Genomic DNA, 16953 nt, shown 5'->3' on the forward strand with positions numbered 1-16953 from the left:
GTTTGGGGAGCGTTTCGTAGTATGCGCAGTGCAATGGAGACGCGGAAATTTGTTGTGGCCCAGTGTTTTGCAGTTGGACGACAAGATTGGTACACAGTAGTAAAGAGCGAGGCACTGAGTTGGCATGAATAATGGAGTGCACAATGGGGCTCGAGATGTGTTTGTTACCTCAGGTGCTGTATGATTGTCGACAAGGAGTGAAAACGGAGCATTTTGTGACGGCTCTTTAAATTTAAGACGTTAAAAACAGACGGAATTTGCATTTGTAATACCAGAGCATGGAAACTACTTGGAACTTTTGTGTATATGAACGAGTCCGCGCCTTTGTACTCTGCTCCCTCCACCGCTACAAACCAACCAACCATCGTGTCCGTGCGCATCTGAGTCGCAAACAATGGGGAATAGCGCAGTTTGCTCGTGCATGGGGCGTAGCTCAGTTGGTAGAGCGTTCGCTTGGCATGTGAAAGGTCCAGGGTTCAAGCCGCGGCGCCACCATTTTTTATGGTCAGTGCATGGTAAGTGTTGGTCGCGGCGAACCTAAAGGCACGCAAGATGTTGCAAAGCCAGCGTCACAGACTGATATGATGTATACTGACGTAAGGAGAGCAAGATGTAAGTGTGGGGACCGGCTGTTATCGAGGTGTCATCGAGTGCAGATCTGTCTTAGGTATCGCGGCTTAACCTCATTGAAGTCTAGAGGGTGGACAACACATTGGTCTTACTCAGAGCGGTGTCCGAATTCTATTTTCGACGTTATACGTGCCACTTTCATTGTGGCCAACTACGATTCGATACAGAATGCACGAAACCTGAAAGACACCCTAACGGATACATAGAGAGTAGTGTTTGTCTGCTGAATAATGGGAGTGCAAGGGTCTGTGTCGTCTATATGGCTGTATGTAGCACCATTAGTCTTCGGGGTGGCGGGCGTGGCTCAGATGGTAGAGCGCTCGCTTAGGATGCGAGAAGTACTGGGATCAATACCCAGTGCCTCCAGAATTTTTAACACACCTACATGCGCACCTTGCCATGCAAGTGGAATAATTCACAGCCAGCAGATGTGTCTAGGAAGATACAAGCGAATGATTAGCATCCACAATTGACAAGCGTGCTGTTATTGGTGCGCAGGAAGCACCCTCCTCCCACGCCTACACTTAATTTAGAAACAGTACAAGTGTTCCCGTAAGATTCTCAAGCCTATGTCGGAAAGATCTGCCTTGCGCCGAGTTCACGTAAATCCCACTGCACATTCCTATTCTTTGCGTGCAGTCAGCTGCTACTGGTGTTGCTAGTTGTGACTGCTGATAACAGATGCCGTAGCAATCAATTCATGGAGTGAGTTGTATGTTTTGCGATAGTCTGTCTCTGACAAGCAAGCACAGGTGACATAGGTGCGAACACAGGAAGCTTGCAGACCCTCGCTGCCTGCAGACACCGAGCAACCACACTAGGAGGGCGGCCTAAGCCGTAGGCGAAATGTGCTCATTCGCTTTGGCGCGACGTCGAACTATAAGTAATGCTGTCACTAGCGTGAGCGTTTGGAAAGTCGGAAAAGTCGGCTGCGAGGGTGAGTGCCAAGTTTGGGGAGCGGTTCGTAGTATGCGCAGTGCAATGGATACACGGAAACTTGTTGTGGCCCAGTGTTTTGCAGTTGGACGACAAGATTGGTACACAGTAGTAAAGAGCGAGGCACTGAGTTGGCATGAATAATGGAGTGCACAATGGGGCTCGAGATGTGTTTGTTAACTAAGATGCTGTATGATTGTCGACAAGGAGTGAAAACGGAGCAATTTGTGACGGCTCTTTCAATTTAAGACGTTAAAAACAGACGGAATTTGCATTTGTAATACCAGAGCATCGAAACTATTTGGAACTTTTGTGTATAAGAACGGGTCCGCGCCTTTGTACTCTGCTCCCTTCACCGCTACAAACCAACCAACCATCGTGTCCGTGCGCATCTGAGTCGCAAGGAATGGGGAATAGCGCAGTTGGCTCGTGCATGGGGCGTAGCTCAGTTGGTAGAGCGTTCGCTTGTCATGTGAAAGGTACAGGGTTCAAGCCGCGGCGCCTCCGTTTCTTGTGGTCAGTGCATGGTAAGTGTTGGTCGCGGCGAACCTAAAGGCACGCAAGATGTAGCAAAGCCAGCGTCACAGACTGATATGATGTATACTGACGTAAGGAGAGCAAGATGTAAGTGTGGGGACCGGCTGTTATCGAGGTGTCATCGAGTGCAGATCTGTCTTAGGTATCGCGGCTTAACCTCATTGAAGTCTAGAGGGTGGACAACACGTTGGTCTTACTCAGAGCGGTGTCCGAATTCTATTTTCGACGTTACACGTGCCACTTTCATTGTGGCCAACTACGATTCGATACAGAATGCACGAAACCTGAAAGACACCCTAACGGATACATAGAGAGTAGTGTTTGTCTGCTGAATAATGGGAGTACAAGGGTCTGTGTCGTCTATATGACTGTATGTAGCACCATTAGTCTTCGGGGGGGCGGGCGTAGCTCAGATGGTAGAGCGCTCGCTTAGTATGCGAGAGGTACTGGGATCAATACCCAGTGCCTCCATAATTTTTAACACACCTACATGCGCACCTTGAAATGCAAGTGGAATAATTCACAGCCAGTAGATGTGTCTAGGAAGATACAAGCGAATGATTAGCATCCACAATTGACAAGCGTGCTGTTATTAGTGCGCAGGGAGCACCCTCCTCCCACGCCTACACTTAATTTAGAAACAGTACAAGTGTTCCCGTAAGATTCTCAAGCCTATGTCGGAAAGATCTGCCTTGCGCCGAGTTCACGTAAATCCCACTGCACACTCCTATTCTTTGCGTGCAGTCAGCTGCTACTGGTGTTGCTAGTTGTGACTGCTGATAACAGATGCCGTAGCAATCAATTCATGGAGTGAGTTGTATGTTTTGCGATAGTCTGTCTCTGGCAATCAAGCACAGGTGACATAGGTGCGAACACAGGAAGCTTGCAGACCCTCGCTGCCTGCAGACACCGAGCAGCCACACTAGGAGGGCGGCCTAAGCCGTAGGCGAAATGTGCTCATTCGTTTTGGCGCGACGTCGAACTATAAATAATGCTGTCACTAGTGTGAGCGTCGTGGAAAGTCGGAAAAGTCGGCTGCGAGGGTGAGTGCCAAGTTTGGGGAGCGTTTCGTAGTATGCGCAGTGCAATGGAGACGCGGAAACTTGTTGTGGCCCAGTGTTTTGCAGTTGGACGACAAGATTGGTACACAGTAGTAAAGAGCGAGGCACTGAGTTGGCATGAATAATGGAGTGCACAATGGGGCTCGAGATGTGTTTGTTACCTCAGGTGCTGTATGATTGTCGACAAGGTGTGAAACGGAGCAATTTGTGACGGCTCTTTCAATTTAAGACGTTAAAAACAGACGGAATTTGCATTTGTAATACCAGAGCATCGAAACTACTTGGAACTTTTGTGTATATGAACGTGTCCGCGCCTTTGTACTCTGCTCCCTTCACCGCTACAAACCAACCAACCATCGTGTCCGTGCGCATCTGAGTCGCAAAGAATGGGGAATAGCGCAGTTTGCTCGTGCATGGGGCGTAGCTCAGTTGGTAGAGCGTTCGCTTGGCATGTGAAAGGTCCAGGGTTAGTCGCGGCGCCTCCGTTTTTTGTGGTCAGTGCATGGTAAGTGTTGGTCGCGGCGAACCTAAAGGCACGCAAGATGTTGCAAAGCCAGCGTCACAGACTGATATGATGTATACTGACGTAAGGAGAGCAAGATGTAAGTGTGGGGACCGGCTGTTATCGAGGTGTCATCGAGTGCAGAGCTGTCTTAGGTATCGCGGCTTAACCTCATTTAAGTCTAGAGGGTGGACAACACGTTGGTCTTACTCAGAGCGGTGTCGGAATTCTATTTTCGACGTTATACGTGCCACTTTCATTGTGGCCAACTACGATTCGATACAGAATGCACGAAACCTGAAAGACACCCTAACGGATACATAGAGAGTAGTGTTTGTCTGCTGAATAATGGGAGTGCAAGGGTCTGTGTCGTCTATATGGCTGTATGTAGCACCATTAGTCTTCGGGGGGGGCGGGCGTAGCTCAGATGGTAGAGCGCTCGCTTAGTATGCGAGAGGTACTGGGATCAATACGCAGTGCCTCCAGAATTTTTAACACACCTACATGCGCACCTTGCCATGCAAGTGGAATAATTCACAGCCAGCAGATGTGTCTAGGAAGATACAAGCGAATGATTAGCATCAACAATTGACAAGCGTGCTGTTATTAGTGCGCAGGAAGCACCCTCCTCCCACGCCTACACTTAATTTAGAAACAGTACAAGTGTTCCCGTAAGATTCTCAAGCTTATGTCGGAAAGATCTGCCTTGCGCCGAGTTCACGTAAATCCCACTGCACATTCCTATTCTTTGCGTGCAGTCAGCTGCTACTGGCGTTGCTAGTTGTGACTGCTGATAACAGATGCCGTAGCAATCAATTCATGGAGTGAGTTTTATGTTTTGCGATAGTCTGTCTCTGACAAGCAAGCACAGGTGACAAAGGAGCGATCACAGGAAGCTTGCAGACCCTCGCTGCCTGCAGACACCGAGCAGCCACACTAGGAGGGCGGCCTAAGCCGTAGGCGAAATGTGCTCATTCGCTTTGGCGCGACGTCGAACTATAAATAATGCTGTCACTAGCGTGAGCGTTTGGAAAGTCGGAAAAGTCGGCTGCGAGGGTGAGTGCCAAGTTTGGGGAGCGTTTCGTAGTATGCGCAGTGCAATGGAGACGCGGAAACTTGTTGTGGCCCACTGTTTTGCTGTCGGACGACAAGATTGGTATACAGTAGTAAAGAGCGAGGCACTGAGTTGGCATGAATAATGGAGTGCACAATGGGGCTCGAGATGTGTTTGTTACCTCAGGTGCTGTATGATTGTCGACAAGGAGTGAAAACGGAGCAATTTGTGACGGCTCTTTCAATTTAAGACGTTAAAAACAGACGGAATTTGCATTTGTAATACCAGAGCATCGAAACTACTTGGAACTTTTGTGTATATGAACGGGTCCGCGCCTTTGTACTCTGCTCCCTTCACCGCTACAAACCAACCAACCATCGTGTCCATGCGCATCTGAGTCGCAAAGAATGGGGAATAGCGCTGTTTGCTCGTGCATGGGGCGTAGCTCAGTTGGTAGAGCGTTCGCTTGGCATGTGAAAGGTCGAGGGTTCAAGCCGCGGCGCCTCCATTTCTTGTGGTCAGTGCATTGTAAGTGTTGGTCGCGGCGAACCTAAATGCACGCAAGATGTTGCAAAGCCAGCGTCACAGACTGATATGATGTATACTGACGTAAGGAGAGCAAGATGTAAGTGTGGGGACCGGCTGTTATCGAGGTGTCATCGAGTGCAGATCTGTCTTAGGTATCGCGGCTTAACCTCATTGAAGTCTAGAGGGTGGACAACACGTTGGTCTTACTCAGAGCGGTGTCCGAATTCTATTTTCGACGTTATACGTGCCACTTTCATTGTGGCCAACTACGATTCGATACAGAATGCACGAAACCTGAAAGACACCCTAACGGATACATAGAGAGTAGTGTTTGTCTGCTGAATAATGGGAGTGCAAGGGTCTGTGTCGTCTATATGGCTGTATGTAGCACCATTAGTCTTCGGGTGGGCGGGCGTAGCTCAGATGGTAGAGCGCTCGCTTAGTATGCGAGAGGTACTGGGATCAATACCCAGTGCCTCCAGAATTTTTAACACACCTACATGCGCACCTTGCCATGCAAGTGGAATAATTCACAGCCAGCAGATGTGTCTAGGAAGATACAAGCGAATGATTAGCATCCACAATTGACAAGCGTGCTGTTATTAGTGCGCAGGAAGCACCCTCCTCCCACGCCTACACTTAATTTAGAAACAGTACAAGTGTTCCCGTAAGATTCTCAAGCCTATGTCGGAAAGATCTGCCTTGCGCCGAGTTCACGTAAATCCCTCTGCACATTCCTATTCTTTGCGTGCAGTCAGCTGCTACTGGTGTTGCTAGTTGTGTCTGCTGATAACAGATGCCGTAGCAATCAATTCATGGAGTGAGTTGTATGTTTTGCGATAGTCTGTCTCTGACAAGCAAGCACAGGTGACATAGGTGCGAACACAGGAAGCTTGCAGACCCTCGCTGCCTGCAGACACCGAGCAGCCACACTAGGAGGGCGGCCTAAGCCGTAGGCGAAATGTGCTCATTCGCTTTGGCGCGACGTCGAACTATAAATAATGCTGTCACTAGCGTGAGCGTTGCGTGGAAAGTCGGAAAAGTCGGCTGCGAGGGTGAGTGCCAAGTTTGGGGAGCGTTTCGTAGTATGCGCAGTGCAATGGAGACGCGGAAACTTGTTGTGGCCCAGTGTTTTGCAGTTGGACGACAAGATTGGTACACAGTAGTAAAGAGCGAGGCACTGAGTTGGCATGAATAATGGAGGGCACAATGGGGATCGAGATGTGTTTGTTACCTCAGGTGCTGTATGATTGTCGACAAGGAGTGAAAACGGAGCAATTTGTGACGGCTCTTTCAATTTAAGACGTTAAAAACAGACGGAATTTGCATTTGTAATACCAGAGCATCGAAACTACTTGGAACTTTTGTGTATATGAACGGGTCCGCGCCTTTGTACTCTGCTCCCTTCACCGCTACAAACCAACCAACCATCGTGTCCGTGCGCATCTGAGTCGCAAAGAATGGGGAATAGCGCAGTTTGCTCGTGCATGGGGCGTAGCTCAGTTGGTAGAGCGTTCGCTTGGCATGTGAAAGGTCCAGGGTTCAAGCCGCGGCGCCTCCATTTTTTGTGGTCAGCGCATGGTAAGTGTTGGTCGCGGCGAACCTAAAGGCGTGCAAGATGTTGCAATGCCAGCGTCACAGACTGATATGATGTATACTGACGTAAGGAGAGCAAGATGTAAGTGTGGGGACCGGCTGTTATCGAGGTGTTATCTAGTGCAGATCTGTCTTAGGTATCGCGGCTTAACCTCATTGAAGTCTAGAGGGTGGACAACACGTTGGTCTTACTCAGAGCGGTGTCCGAATTCTATTTTCGACGTTATACGTGCCACTTTCATTTTGGCCAACTACGATTCGATACAGAATGCACGAAACCTGAAAGACACCCTAACGGATACATAGAGAGTAGTGTTTGTCTGCTGAATAATGGGAGTGCAAGGGTCTGTGTCGTCTATATGGCTGTATGTAGCACCATTGGTCTTCGGGGTGGCGGGCGTAGCTCAGATGGTAGAGCGCTCGCTCAGTATGCGAGAGGTACTGGGATCAATACCCAGTGCCTCCAGAATTTTTAACACACCTACATGCGCACCTTGGTATGCAAGTGGAATAATTCACAGCCAGCAGATGTGTCTAGGAAGATACAAGCGAATGATTAGCATCCACAATTGACAAGCGTGCTGTTATTAGTGCGCAGGAAGCACCCTCCTCCCACGCCTACACTTAATTTAGAAACAGTACAAGTGTTCGCGTAAGATTCTCAAGCCTATGTCGGAAAGATCTGCCTTGCGCCGAGTTCACGTAAATCCCACTGCACATTCCTATTCTTTGCGTGCAGTCAGCTGCTACTGGTGTTGCTAGTTGTGACTGCTGATAACAGATGCCGTAGCAATCAATTCTTGGAGTGAGTTGTATGTTTTGCGATAGTCTGTCTCTGACAAGCAAGCACAGGTGACATAGGTGCGAACACAGGAAGCTTGCAGACCATCGCTGCCTGCAGACACGGAGCAGCCACACTAGGAGGGCGGCCTAAGCCGTTGGCGAAATGTGCTCATTCGCTTTGGCGCGACGTCGAACTATAAATAATGCTGTCACTAGCGTGAGCGTCGTGGAAAGTCGGAAAAGTCGGCTGCGAGGGTGAGTGCCAAGTTTGGGGAGCGTTTCGTAGTATGCGCAGTGCAATGGAGACGCGGAAACTTGTTGTGGCCCAGTGTTTTGCAGTTGGACGACAAGATTGGTACACAGTAGTAAAGAGCGAGGCACTGAGTTGGCATGAATAATGGAGTGCACAATGGGGCTCGAGATGTGTTTGTTACCTCAGGTGCTGTATGATTGTCGACAAGGAGTGAAAACGGAGCAATTTGTGACGGCTCTTTCAATTTAAGACGTTAAAAACAGACGGAATTTGCATTTGTAATACCAGAGCATCGAAACTACTTGGAACTTTTGTGTATATGAACGGGTCCGCGCCTTTGTACTCTGCTCCCTTCACCGCTACAAACCAACCAACCATCGTGTCCGTGCGCATCTGAGTCGCAAAGAATGGGGAATAGCGCAGTTTGCTCGTGCATGGGGCGTAGCTCAGTTGGTAGAGCGTTCGCTTGGCATGTGAAAGGTCCAGGGTTCAAGCCGCGGCGCCTCCATTTCTTGTGGTCAGTGCATGGTAAGTGTTGGTCGCGGCGAACCTAAAGGCACGCAAGATGTTGCAAAGCCAGCGTCACAGACTGATATGATGTATACTGACGTAAGGAGAGCAAGATGGAAGTGTGGGGACCGGCTGTTATCGAGGTGTCATCGAGTGCAGATCTGTCTTAGGTATCGCGGCTTAACCTCATTGAAGTCTAGAGGGTGGACAACACGTTGGTCTTACTCAGAGCGGTGTCCGAATTCTATTTTCAACGTTATACGTGCCACTTTCATTGTGGCCAACTACGATTCGATACAGAATGCACGAAACCTGAAAGACACCCTAACGGAAACATAGAGAGTAGTGTTTGTCTGCTGAATAATGGGAGTGCAAGGGTCTGTGTCGTCTATATGGCTGTATGTAGCACCATTAGTCTTCGGGGGGGCGGGCGTAGCTCAGATGGTAGAGCGCTCGCTTAGTATGCGAGAAGTACTGGGATCAATACCCAGTACCTCCAGAATTTTTAACACACCTACATGCGCACCTTGAAATGCAAGTGGAATAATTCACAGCCAGCAGATGTGTCTAGGAAGATACAAGCGAATGATTAGCATCCACAATTGACAAGCGTGCTGTTATCAGTGCGCAGGAAGCACCCTCCTCCCACGCCTACACTTAATTTAGAAACAGTACAAGTGTTCCCGTAAGATTCTCAAGCCTATGTCGGAAAGATCTGCCTTGCGCTGAGTTCACGTAAATCCCACTGCACATTCCTATTCATTGCGTGCAGTCAGCTGCTACTGGTGTTGCTAGTTGTGACTGCTGATAACAGATGCCGTAGCAATGAATTCATGGAGTGAGTTTTATGTTTTGCGATAGTCTGTCTCTGACAAGCAAGCACAGGTGACATAGGTGCGAACACAGGAAGCTTGCAGACCCTCGCTGCCTGCAGACACGGAGCAGCCACACTAGGAGGGCGGCCTAAGCCGTAGGCGAAATGTGCTCATTCGCTTTGGCGCGACGTCGAACTATAAATAATGCTGTCACTAGCGTGAGCGTCGTGGAAAGTCGGAAAAGTCGGCTGCGAGGGTGAGTGCCAAGTTTGGGGAGCGTTTCGTAGTATGCGCAGTGCAATGGAGACGTGGAAACTTGTTGTGGCCCAGTGTTTTGCAGTTGGACGACAAGATTGGTACACAGTAGTAAAGAGCGAGGCACTGAGTTGGCATGAATAATGGAGTGCACAATGGGGCTCGAGATGTGTTTGTTACCTCAGGGGCTGTGTGATTGTCGACAAGGAGTGAAAACGGAGCAATTTGTGACGGCTCTTTCAATTTAAGACGTTAAAAACAGACGGAATTTGCTTTTGTAATACCAGAGCATGGAAACTACTTGGAACTTTTGTGTATATGAACGGGTCCGCGCCTTTGTACTCTGCTCCCTTCACCGCTACAAACCAACCAACCATCGTGTCCGTGCGCATCTGAGTCGCAAAGAATGGGGAATAGCGCAGTTTGCTCGTGCATGGGGCGTAGCTCAGTTGGTAGAGCGTTCGCTTGGCATGTGAAAGGTCCACGGTTGAAGCCTCGGCGCCTCCATTTTTTGTGGTCAGTGCATGGTAAGTGTTGGTCGCGGCGAACCTAAAGGCACGCAAGATGTTGCAAAGCCAGCGTCACAGACTGATAGGATGTATACTGACGTAAGGAGAGCAAGATGTAAGTGTGGGGACCGGCTGTTATCGAGGTGTCATCGAGTGCAGATCTGTCTTAGGTATCGCGGCTTAACCTCATTGAAGTCTAGAGGGTGGACAACACGTTGGTCTTACTCAGAGCGGTGTCCGAATTCTATTTTCGACGTTACACGTGCCACTTTCATTGTGGCCAACTACGATTCGATACAGAATGCACGAAACCTGAAAGACACCCTAACGGATACATAGAGAGTAGTGTTTGTCTGCTGAATAATGGGAGTACAAGGGTCTGTGTCGTCTATATGACTGTATGTAGCACCATTAGTCTTCGGGGGGGCGGGCGTAGCTCAGATGGTAGAGCGCTCGCTTAGTATGCGAGAGGTACTGGGATCAATACCCAGTGCCTCCATAATTTTTAACACACCTACATGCGCACCTTGAAATGCAAGTGGAATAATTCACAGCCAGTAGATGTGTCTAGGAAGATACAAGCGAATGATTAGCATCCACAATTGACAAGCGTGCTGTTATTAGTGCGCAGGGAGCACCCTCCTCCCACGCCTACACTTAATTTAGAAACAGTACAAGTGTTCCCGTAAGATTCTCAAGCCTATGTCGGAAAGATCTGCCTTGCGCCGAGTTCACGTAAATCCCACTGCACACTCCTATTCTTTGCGTGCAGTCAGCTGCTACTGGTGTTGCTAGTTGTGACTGCTGATAACAGATGCCGTAGCAATCAATTCATGGATTGAGTTGTATGTTTTGCGATAGTCTGTCTCTGACAATCAAGCACAGGTGACATAGGTGCGAACACAGGAAGCTTGCAGACCCTCGCTGCCTGCAGACACCGAGCAGCCACACTAGGAGGGCGGCCTAAGCCGTAGGCGAAATGTGCTCATTCGTTTTGGCGCGACGTCGAACTATAAATAATGCTGTCACTAGCGTGAGCGTTGCGTGGAAAGTCGGAAAAGTCGGCTGCGAGGGTGAGTGCCAAGTTTGGGGAGCGTTTCGTAGTATGCGCAGTGCAATGGAGACGCGGAAACTTGTTGTGGCCCAGTGTTTTGCAGTTGGACGACAAGATTCGTACACAGTAGTAAAGAGCGAGGCACTGAGTTGGCATGAATAATGGAGTGCACAATGGGGCTCGAGATGTGTTTGTTACCTCAGGTGCTGTATGATTGTCGACAAGGAGTGAAAACGGAGCAATTTGTGACGGCTCTTTCAATTTAAGACGTTAAAAACAGACGGAATTTGCATTTGTAATACCAGAGCATCGAAACTACTTGGAACTTTTGTGTATATGATCGGGTCCGCGCCTTTGTACTCTGCTCCCTTCACCGCTACAAACCAACCAACCATCGTGTCCGTGCGCATCTGAGTCGCAAAGAATGGGGAACAGCGCAGTTTGCTCGTGCATGGGGCGTAGCTCAGTTGGTAGAGCGTTCGCTTGGCATGTGAAAGGTCCAGGGTTCAAGCCGCGGCGCCTCCATTTTTTGTGGTCAGTGCATGGTAAGTGTTGGTCGCGGCGAACCTAACGGCACGCAAGATGTAGCAAAGCCAGGGTCACAGACTGATAGGATGTATACTGACGTAAGGAGAGCAAGATGTAAGTGTGGGGACCGGCTGTTATCGAGGTGTCATCGAGTGCAGATCTGTCTTAGGTATCGCGGCTTAACCTCATTGAAGTCTAGAGGGTGGACAACACGTTGGTCTTACTCAGAGCGGTGTCCGAATTCTATTTTCGACGTTATACGTGCCACTTTCATTGTGGCCAACTACGATTCGATACAGAATGCACGAAACCTGAAAGACACCCTAACGGATACATAGAGAGTAGTGTTTGTCTGCTGATATAATGGGAGTACAAGGGTCTAAGTCGTCTATATGGCTGTATGTAGCACCATAAGTATTCTGGGTGGCGGGCGTAGCTCAGATGGTAGAGCGCTCGCTTAGTATGCGAGAGGTACTGGGATCAATACCCAGTGCCTCAAGAATTTTTAACACACCTACATGCGCACCTTGATATGCAAGTGGAATAATTCACAGCCAGCAGATGTGTCTAGGAAGATACAAGCGAATGATTAGCATCCACAATTGACAAGCGTGCTGTTATTAGTGCGCAGGAAGCACCCTCCTCCCACGCCTACACTTAATTTAGAAACAGTACAAGTGTTCCCGTAAGATTCTCAAGCCTATGTCGGAAAGATCTGCCTTGCGCCGAGTTCACGTAAATCCCACTGCACATTCCTATTCTTTGCGTGCAGTCAGCTGCTACTGGTGTTGCTAGTTGTGACTGCTGATAACAGATGCCGTAGCAATCAATTCATGGAGTGAGTTGTATGTTTTGCGATAGTCTGTCTCTGACAAGCAAGCACAGGTGACATAGGTGCGAACACAGGAAGCTTGCAGACCCTCGCTGCATGCAGACACGGAGCAGCCACACTAGGAGGGTGGCCTAAGCCGTTGGCCAAATGTGCTCATTCAAGCCGGGGCGTCTCCATTTTTTGTGGTCAGTGCATGGTAAGTGTTCTTCGCGGCGAACCTAAAGGCACGCAACATGTTGCAAAGCCAGCATAACAGACTGATATGATGTATACTGACGTAAGGAGAGCAAGATGTAGGTGTGGGGACCGGCTGTTATCGAGGTGTCATCGAGTGCAGATCTGTCTTAGGTATCGCGGCTTAACCTCATTGAAGTCTAGAGGGTGGACAACACGTTGGTCTTACTCAGAGCGGTGTCCGAATTCTATTTTCGACGTTATACGTGCCACTTTCATTGTGGCCAACTACGATTCGATACAGAATGCACGAAACCTCAAAGACACCCTAACGGATACATAGAGAGTAGTGTTTGTCTGCTGAATAATGGGAGTGCAAGGGTCTGTGTCGTCTATATGGCTGTATGTAGCACCATTAGTCTTCGGGGGGGCGGGCGTAGCACAGATGGTAGAGCGCTCGCTTAGTATGCGAGAGGTACTGGGAATAATACCCAGTGCCTCCAGAATTTTTAACACACCTACATGCCCACCTTGATATGCAAGTGGAATAATTCACAGCCAGCAGATGTGTCTAGGAAGATACAAGCTTGCGCCGAGTTCACGTAAATCCCACTGCAAATTCCTATTCTTTTCCGTGCAGTCAGCTGCTAGTGGTGTTGCTAGTTGTGACTGCTGATAACAGATGCCGTAGCAATCAATTCATGGAGTGAGTTGTATGTTTTGCGATAGTCTGTCTCTGACAAGCAAGCACAGGTGACATAGGTGCGAACACAGGAAGCTTGCAGACCCTCGCTGCCTGCAGACACGGAGCAGCCACACTAGGAGGGCGGCCTAAGCCGTTGGCCAAATGTGCTCATTCGCTTTGGCGCGACGTCGAACTATAAATGAAGCTGTCACTAGCGTGAGCGTTGCGTGAGCGTCGTGGAAAGTCGGAAAAGTCGGCTGCGTGGGTGAGTGCCAAGTTTGGGGAGCGTTTCGTAGTATGCGCAGTGCAATGGAGACGCGGAAACTTGTTGTGGCCCAGTGTTTTGCAGTTGGACGACAAGATTGGTACACAGTAGTGAAGAGCGAGGCACTGAGTTGGCATGAATAATGGAGTGCACAATGGGGCTCGAGATGTGTTTGTTACCTCAGGTGCTGTATGATTGTCGACAAGGAGTGAAAACGGAGCAATTTGTGACGGCTCTTTCAATTTAAGACGTTAAAAACAGACGGAATTTGCATTTGTAATACCAGAGCATCGAAACTACTTGGAACTTTTGTGTATATGAACGGGTCCGCGCCTTTGTACTCTGCTCCCTTCACCGCTACAAACCAACCAACCATCGTGTCCGTGCGCATCTGAGTCGCAAAGAATGGGGAATAGCGCTGTTTGCTCGTGCATGGGGCGTAGCTCAGTTGGTAGAGCGTTCGCTTGGCATGTGAAAGGTCTAGGGTTGAAGCCGCGGCGCCTCCATTTTTTGTGGTCAGTGCATGGTAAGTGTTGGTCGCGGCGAACCTAAAGGCACGCAAGATGTAGCAAAGCCAGCGTCACAGACTGATATGATGTATACTAACGTAAGGAGAGCAAGATGTAAGTGTGTGGACCGGCTGTTATCGAGGTGTCATCGAGTGCAGATCTGTCTTAGGTATCGCGGCTTAACCTCATTGAAGTCTAGAGGGTGGACAACACGTTGGTCTTACTCAGAGCGGTGTCCGAATTCTATTTTCGACGTTATACGTGCCACTTTCATTGTGGCCAACTACGATTCGATACAGAATGCACGAAACCTGAAAGAGACCCTAACGGATACATAGAGAGTAGTGTTTGTCTGCTGAATAATGGGAGTGCAAGGGTCTGTGTCGTCTATATGGCTGTATGTAGCTCCATTAGTCTTCGGGGAGGGGGGCGGGCGTAGCTCAGATGGTAGAGCTGTCGCTTAGTATGCGAGAGGTACTGGGATCAATACCCAGTGCCTCCAGAATTTTTAACACACCTACATGCGCACCTTGCCATGCAAGTGGAATAATTCACAACCAGCAGATGTGTCTAGGAAGATACAAGCGAATGATTAGCAATCACATTTGACAAGCGTGCTGTTATTAGTGCGCAGGAAGCACCCTCCTCCCACGCCTACACTTAATTTAGAAACAGTACAAGTGTTCCCGTAAGATTCTCAAGCCTATGTCGGAAAGATCTGCCTTGCGCCGAGTTCACGTAAATCCCACTGCACATTCCTATTCTTTGCGTGCAGTCAGCTGCTACTGGTGTTGCTAGTTGTGACTGCTGATAACAAATGCCGTAGCAATCAATTCATGGAGTGAGTTGTATGTTTTGCGATAGTCTGTCTCTGACAAGCAAGCACAGGTGACATAGGTGCGAACACAGGAAGCTTGCAGACCCTCGCTGCCTGCAGACACGGAGCAGCCACACTAGGAGGGCGGCCTAAGCCGTAGGCGAAATGTGCTCATTCGCTTTGGCGCGACGTCGAACTATAAATAAAGCTGTCACTAGTGTGAGCGTTGCGTGAGCGTCGTGGAAAGTCGGAAAAGTCGGCTGCGTGGGTGAGTGCCAAGTTTGGGGAGCGTTTCGTAGTATGCGCAGTGCAATGGAGACGCGGAAACTTGTTGTGGCCCAGTGTTTTGCAGTTGGACGACAAGATTGGTACACAGTAGTGAAGAGCGAGGCACTGAGTTGGCATGAATAATGGAGTGCACAATGGGGCTCGAGATGTGTTTGTTACCTCAGGTGCTGTATGATTGTCGACAAGGAGTGAAAACGGAGCAATTTGTGACGTCTCTTTCAATTTAAGACGTTGAAAACAGACGGAATTTGCATTTGTAATACCAGAGCATCGAAACTACTTGGAACTTTTGTGTATATGAACGGGTCCGCGCCTTTGTACTCTGCTCCCTTCACCGCTACAAACCAACCAACCATCGTGTCCGTGCGCATCTGAGTCGCAAAGAATGGGGAATAGCGCAGTTTGCTCGTGCATGGGGCGTAGCTCAGAAGGTAGAGCGTTCGCTTGGCATGTGAAAGTTCTAGGGTTGAAGCCGCGGCGCCTCCATTTTTTGTGGTCAGTGCATGGTAAGTGTTGGTCGCGGAGAACCTAAAGGCACGCAAGATGTAGCAAAGCCAGCGTCACAGACTGATATGATGTATACTAACGTAAGGAGAGCAAGATGTAAGTGTGTGGACCGGCTGTTATCGAGGTGTCATCGAGTGCAGATCTGTCTTAGGTATCGCGGCTTAACCTCATTGAAGTCTAGAGGGTGGACAACACGTTGGTCTTACTCAGAGCGGTGTCCGAATTCTATTTTCGACGTTATACGTGCCACTTTCATTGTGGCCAACTACGATTCGATACAGAATGCACGAAACCTGAAAGACACCCTAACGGATACATAGAGAGTAGTGTTTGTCTGCTGAATAATGGGAGTGCAAGGGTCTGTGTCGTCTATATGGCTGTATGTAGCTCCATTAGTCTTCGGGGAGGGGGGGCGGGCGTAGCTCAGATGGTAGAGCTCTCGCTTAGTATGCGAGAGGTACTGGGATCAATACCCAGTGCCTCCAGAATTTTTAACACACCTACATGCGCACCTTGCCATGCAAGTGGAATAATTCACAGCCAGCAGATGTGTCTAGGAAGATACAAGCGAATGATTAGCATCCACATTTGACAAGCGTGCTGTTATTAGTGCGCAGGAAGCACCCTCCTCCCACGCCTACACTTAATTTAGAAACAGTACAAGTGTTCCCGTAAGATTCTCAAGCCTATGTCGGAAAGATCTGCCTTGCGCCGAGTTCACGTAAATCCCACTGCACATTCCTATTCTTTGCGTGCAGTCAGCTGCTACTGGTGTTGCTAGTTGTGACTGCTGATAACAGATGCCGTAGCAATCAATTCATGGAGTGAGTTGTATGTTTTGCGATAGTCTGTCTCTGACAAGCAAGCACAGGTGACATAGGTGCGAACACAGGAAGCTTGCAGACCCTCGCTGCCTGCAGACACGGAGCAGCCACACTAGGAGGGCGGCCTAAGCCGTAGGCCAAATGTGCTCATTCGCTTTGGCGCGACGTCGAACTATAAATGAAGCTGTCACTAGCGTGAGCGTCGTGGAAAGTCGGAAAAGTCGGCTGCGTGGGTGAGTGCCAAGTTTGGGGAGCGTTTCGTAGTATGCGCAGTGCAATGGAGACGTGGAAACTTGTTGTGGCCCAGTGTTTTGCAGTTGGACGACAAGATTGGTACACAGTAGTGAAGAGCGAGGCACTGAGTTGGCATGAATAATGGAGTGCACAATGGGGCTCGAGATGTGTTTGTTACCTCAGGTGCTGTATGATTGTCGACAAGGAGTGAAAACGGAGCAATTTGTGACGGCTCTTTCAATTTAAGACGTTAAAAACAGACGGAAT

At 49.1% G+C, this 16953-nt stretch overlaps 1 non-coding gene across 1 annotated transcript; it reads left to right on the plus strand.

The window, feature by feature from the left end:
* Positions 1–423: 423 nt before the first annotated feature.
* Trnaa-ggc (transfer RNA alanine (anticodon GGC)) lies at positions 424–495 on the plus strand. The gene has a single exon. It is a non-coding gene; the product is annotated as a tRNA-Ala (tRNA).
* The last annotated feature ends 16458 nt before the right edge of the window (positions 496–16953 follow it).

The sequence above is a fragment of the Schistocerca gregaria genome, chromosome 9 (assembly GCF_023897955.1).
Source record: "Schistocerca gregaria isolate iqSchGreg1 chromosome 9, iqSchGreg1.2, whole genome shotgun sequence".
Classification (NCBI taxonomy): Eukaryota; Metazoa; Arthropoda; class Insecta; order Orthoptera; family Acrididae; genus Schistocerca; species Schistocerca gregaria.